The 6,414-nt window shown below is 40.3% G+C and overlaps 1 pseudogene; it reads left to right on the top strand.

The window, feature by feature from the left end:
- Nucleotides 1–3,368: 3,368 nt before the first annotated feature.
- Nucleotides 3,369–5,485, top strand: LOC118559233 (annotated as a pseudogene).
- The last annotated feature ends 929 nt before the right edge of the window (nt 5,486–6,414 follow it).

Genomic DNA, 6,414 nt, shown 5'->3' with positions numbered 1-6,414 from the left:
ACAAGCAGTCAAAGACATACAGATGGAGGAAAAAAGAACAGACCTCTGTTTTCTTTGATTCCCATGTACTTAAATGTTTCATCATGATGTACATAACTTTTTGAATTTTGTTGCTAGGTTTTATATTTTGTGTGATTCTTGTTGTGCATGACAGCAAATATATGCTACTACATATATTAGGACAATAACAAGAAATTTAACTTCACATTTGCCCTGTAATCTGTCATGTAGGACAAAATGTTTAAATGACACGTTCTGTAAACCCCACCACTGCTCCTCATATTCAAGACATACTTTTTATATTTATAACAGCAAGACTCTTATAGTTCTGTTACTGAACAGTGAGACCCAAGTTATGTACTGTTTGACAATGATGATATGGTCGAATGAGATGAAAAATAAAGTGCCTATGCTTACGTTAAATATGAAAACTTTTAATGAATCTTTGGTAAAAAACCCATTACAAAATGAAGCGTTATGGTTTGTGATCAAACCAAGTCATTCTTTCCTTAGAAAAACATTATATTGCAATGTTACATCAACTCACAGAAGAACATTCATTAAAAGTACCTTTAACAGGTGCTCTGAAAGATCCTTTTGAAAGGAAGTTCTCTACCTCCAGAAGATGACCTAACTAGAACATGATCTATGAATATTAAAATTAATATCTCAAAATCGAACATGAGAAAATCCTTTTACATACGACAAAAGTCTTTGTTAGAAATCTGGGCACTATTGCGCTCAAAGCATTTATCAATTTTACAATCAACTTTGAAGAATATAAAAGAAAAATAATGCCCTATGGAAAGAAAATGAAAATAAGTACAGTTTAAACACATGCTTCAAAATTTTTTTTACCTTAAAGAAGCTTAATAGCAACAGCAATGATTTGACTTCAAAAACTTGTATTTCACAATGTTGGAGTAATCTTTTTAATCAGTATTTTTGCTCTATCTTTATCGCAAAACAAAAGCTAACAGATTCTATTGTAGCTCACTTCCATATGTTCCTGAAAACACATGACCAATTTTGAGTCAAATGGTAAACTTTCTTTTGAAATATATTACATAGTGGTATTACCTGAAACCAAAAATATTTTAGATCAAATTGGACTTTTTCCATGAAGATTTGCATGAAAAGAGTTTTTCAAGCAATGTCTGTCGATGCACATCTCTTTCACCTTTTCCTTGATACTCGGAGCAAAATCTCTAGGTGGCAATTCTGTCAGCATAGGTGGGAACGTAGATGGCCAAGCTCTCATCCATGCTTGCTATAGCTGATATGTCAGTCTACAAGCACAATGAAACTGTGGTTAATATAAAAAAGAAATAAACTAAAAGACTTTAAGCACATGATTATTAATCTTTACAGCAGGATATATGATAATATGTAATGAATCCGAGGCAGGGGACCCAGAATTCAACTAGACCAGCAGAGGTTCAGAACAAGCTCTTTAATAACTGTTTCAAGGACTGGAACAAAAAAACAAAAGGGCAGTACAAAAAACAAACAGAGCTACCGGGCAGGTATGGGAGGAACAGGGTGGCTCAAATCTCTCGAGAAATGGGGGGAAAAAAAACTACACAAGTTAAAACAAAAAGTTTGTTGGAGAAGACTCACCCCGAAATCAACAAGACGACCTAGCACTGATGTCTGGTTCTCAACAGTTTATTTGGAGTTGGAAGCAGGTGAAACCGGTGAGAGGTGATTGCTGCAGGTGTGCAGAGTAAGTAATTAGACCAGACATCAGTGCTGATGCTCAAACAAGAACAGATCAAAACCAAACGTAAAACAATAACTGCAAAAGAAACCTCAAAAACCCACACTATGACACAAACCAAACTAAGACAGAACCTAAACTAAAAAGCCGACAGGGCAAGTGGACATAACAGGATGAACTAAACAGTAAACAAGCTAAACAAGAATCTAGACAAGACAAAACTCAAAGCAGCCAGAGAGCCTAAGGTAGGAGAGTAAAATAACTTAATCTAATAAACCAGAATAATTACATTATATGCATGACATGTTTTAAAAAAAATAAACTGCTTATCCTTATCTCTATATCTTTTTGTCAGCCTATCTCATTAACATCCATGAAGAACATTTGCAGTCACAGGCCCTGTTTACAGAGTACTTATAACGGTTGTAATTTCCATGCCGCACCACTAGTAGCGCTGTGATTTTTGAAGCTCTGCGTCAAAATTGCCCAGAAGAAGAAAACAGCGGCTGGCGGAGGACTGTTTTGGCTGCAAACTGTTGTAAATAAACCCACAGCTATAGCTGAAAGTCCCCCCAAGCAAACAGTTAAACCTTGTAGTGTATAAATGGAGAGTACAAAAGCAACGCAAACCTGTTTTCACCATGTAAAAGAGGCAGAGACTGTACTACAGTGCTGTAGGTGTATCCAGAGCATAGTTGTTAACTATATTTAACTGATGAATTGATCAAATTTCAAGTAGAGGACTTACTGTATATGCATGACTTACCTTGTCACTCCTCAGTGCAGAAATATATGCCTCCGACAAATGATGACTTCTTAAAAGAAAAAATCTTCCTCCGTCTCTCCTCTTCTCCATGACACTCAAATATCCGCGAGCTGATGCCAGGTTATGGTTGCGTTGTTTATGAGGAGCCATTATCTGGTTTTAGCAAGATAAGTCTCTCATAAAACAAGAAACTTTTGCTGTTAAAGGGAGAAAGTTATATAGTTATGACAAGTTGCCTTGTCAGCCGTCTGGAAGCACAATCCTGGTACAATCCTTGAAAGTCACGTGACCTCCCAGAGCCGAAGAGGCAGCCTGTGAGCCTGCGCTCGGGGCAACCGAAAAAACCGCTTGACTTGTAGCCAATGATTTGTTTATATTTCTGGGTCTTGAAGCGAAAATACTTCAGACAGAAGTGTCTCTGTGTGTGCCTACAGATTGATCTACACATTTGCAAATCTTGGTACACATTTGCAAATCTCAGTACACATTTGCAGATCTGAATACAGATTTGTGGATTTTTTTTTTTTACACATTTGCAAAACGGATTACACACAAATAGTTTTACACATTTACAGATTGTTGTACAGACACACAATTCTCCTCACCCATTTATGGATTTATTTACACATTTTCAAATCCCACTGCATATACACAAATTGAGATACAGACACACAACTCTCCACACACGTGCAAATGGTAAAGCTACTATTTTGGCCCCATATCCGTCGTATTCATCCGCCCCGCTCTCAACGTCTGATTGACCGGGGAAGCTATGAGTCCTCAGGCTGAGTAGGATTTGGGAAGGCTGGTTCTCCTTTGCCGGAGGGAAGTTGTGAGTCCTGAAGCTGTGAATCTTCCTCCTGGGTCTCTAACAGAGACAGCATGGCAGGAAGCCTGGAATTCTTATCCCATAAGAAAAAGTACTCGGGGCCGCCTTTCACGCCTCCGTGGGGCCTGGACCAGTCGACGGTATGCCTCTTTAGACCGGTGAATAGACTCTCGCTGTCTCTTTGGGAAGAGGATTCAGGGGTTGGCGGGGATGTGGGTGAAGGTGGGTGGTATGGCCCCGGGAAGAATTTGTCACTGTCCAGGGAGCCATGCTGCGATGATGTTGAAGCGGTTGAAGCAACTGAAGCGGCTGAGGGAGACGGTGGTGGAGTAGGATCGCTATCCAGCCGCAGAACGTCAAACTGGCCCGTGTAGTTCCTCATGGTTTCAGATGTTAGAAGTCTGGTCAGTGAAGTTGGATGGAGTCCCAATCAGCCTGCTCGGCTGTTTTATACTGAGAAGGGGGGCGTGGTTAATTTTGAAGGGGCGGTATGTTATGGCTGTTTTGAGGGGGCGGGTCTAAAAAGCGAGCGCTTTCTTGATCGCCAAAATGTCTCTCCAGTTGCGACAATTGCGAAACAGCGTTGAAATCTGGTCTGCTATTGCAGTCATCTTGTCATGCCACGCATCAAAGGGAATGGCTACAAGATTCTGAACACGCCGCAGTCTGAATTATAATAGTCAAGCACCAAAATAACAGGATTGTTTTATCTTGAGCCTTTCTCAGACTTGCACGAAAAAAACCATCGGCCGGTAACCCCCGTCTTTGATTGCCATGTTGCAGAGAAGATCCTATATTGTTGAACCTGCGTCAGTCAGGGTCAGCGCCCGCTTGCAGGTCTTAGCGACGGGTGAATCCATGATTCCGTCATTGGTTTCTTGATTCACAAGAAACCAATGACGGGGTCTGCTGCGTTCGAGTTTTCGGGGTCTAGTCTGCGGAGCATGATGAGTCTCAGAACAGCCCAATCGTTTGATGTTAGCATGCACAAGGAGTGGATAGTTTGCAGCTTGTCGGTTCCTTTATTCAGCTGATAGATACACATGTCGCCGGTTTCATACTTGAAGACGTACCCCCGTTTACCGCAAGCTCCATAGGGTTCCAAAGACCATTCTTCTTGCAGAGGTAGGGTCGGAGGCATCTGAGTTCTGCATAGAGACAGCGTAGCCTTGTGAGGGGGGAATTGATCAGGCCGGAAATGATCAGGGCGGAAAATGGGGGGGGGGGCTTGATAAGTCATCCATCAACTCGATTAATTAAAATTGACATAACATGCATCCTATAGTTTTTTCCACAGGATATACAATTTCTGCATGTCTAAGATCTAGTATGTTCTACATTCTGCCAATATTTAATTGGATATCTTATTTTCTCTAGGATCAAATGAAACAAAGATTGTCCTACTGGGAAAAACTGGCGTTGGAAGAGCAGCCTGGCAACGCCATACTGGGAGACAGTCTGTTTGAAGAAAAATTATCTCCAACATCTGTTACAAACAAGTGCAACGCAGGATCTAAAATATCAACGGAGAACATGTCACAGTTATTGACACTCCTGGCATCTTTGACAACACATTGAAGGAAGAGGATCTGAAGGCTGAGATGATAAAGTGTATCAAACACTGTGCCCCGCGATTCGTGCATTTTCATTGTGCTGAGAGTGGTGGACCGATACACAGACCAGGAGAAGGAAATCATTCATAAGATCAAGCAATATTTCTCAGAGGAAAGCCTGAAACATGCTGTGGTTGTGTTTACACATGGTGACCAGCTCCTAGAAGGGCAGACCATTGATGAATTTGTTAAAAAGAGTAAAGATCTGACAGAGCTGGGGGGATGTGTGGTGGCAAGTGCCACGTTGTTGATAGCAAGTACTGGAAAGACCAGCAGGATGGAAACAGGAGCAACAATCTGAAGTGGAGAAGCTTCTCAAAACAATTGAAACAATGAAACACAATAAGGGCGTCTACACTAACAAGTTACTTCAGTTAGTAGGGAAAGAGAAAGGAAAATGGCCAGTGGGGCAGATTTTAAAAATCACAGCTGGAATCACAGTTGGAGCATTGCTGGGAATGTTAGCTGGTGCCACGGTGTTAGTTACACCCTTTTGTTTTGTCACCGGGGCAGCCATTGGAGCAGTGGCTGGAGGTGCATTGGGGGGGGGACTGTAGCTTACAACACCAGATCAATAATAGAAGGTGCGCATGTAACAGCTAGAATAATAGTCGAGATAGTTGAGAACATGATACAAATCAAATGTGCAAACAATTCCTTTCAAGCAGAGGATTAAAAAAAAACTTGTTAAGATAAGATAAGATAAGCTTTATTGATCTCACATTGGAGAAATTCATTGCCACATCGGCTCATAAGAGAAGGTGCAAAGTAGGAAAGGTGCATCAGTTATATACAATGAATCTTCATATATACAGTGGATCAAAGAAAAGGAGAAAATAAGAATAAAAAAAACACAACAAGAAAGAACAATAAAAATACAAAAAGAAATAGGACTGGGCAATGATGTCTTATTTACATTCACAGTGATATATATATATATATATATATATATATATATATATATATATATATAGATATATATATATATATATAAATATATATATACATAACATACATGTATTGACATATATTCAGGTGGTGATAGCAGCAGAAGTAACTTCTTCATGATTATTGCATGGGTTATAGCGCAGTGTATTAAATAGATTATTGCACATTAGTTATTGCACATCACTTATTACAGTTATGGTTACAGTTATGATCACAGTTACAGTGCAGCATTGTATAATCTGATAGCAGCAGGAATAAATGACCTGGGCGGTAGCGCTCCTTTTTACTGACAGGATGTCTAAGCCTGTCACTAAAGGAGCTGCTCAGCTCCTCTACAGTCTGGTGCAGGGGGGGAAGGTGTTGTCCATGATGGATGTGAACTTGGACAACACCCTCCTCTCAGCCACTTCCTCCACAGAGTCCAGTGCAGCCAGGACAGAAGTGGCCTTCCTCACCAGCTTAAAGCTTCAAATAAAAAAATAATTAAATCACAAGTGGAAGATGCTGGAGACTGTCCATTTGTTTTTTATGTTTAAGA

Source organism: Fundulus heteroclitus, unplaced genomic scaffold (genome assembly GCF_011125445.2).
Source record: "Fundulus heteroclitus isolate FHET01 unplaced genomic scaffold, MU-UCD_Fhet_4.1 scaffold_249, whole genome shotgun sequence".
Taxonomy (NCBI): domain Eukaryota; kingdom Metazoa; phylum Chordata; class Actinopteri; order Cyprinodontiformes; family Fundulidae; genus Fundulus; species Fundulus heteroclitus.
This window is presented reverse-complemented; position numbering and strand designations above follow the sequence as displayed.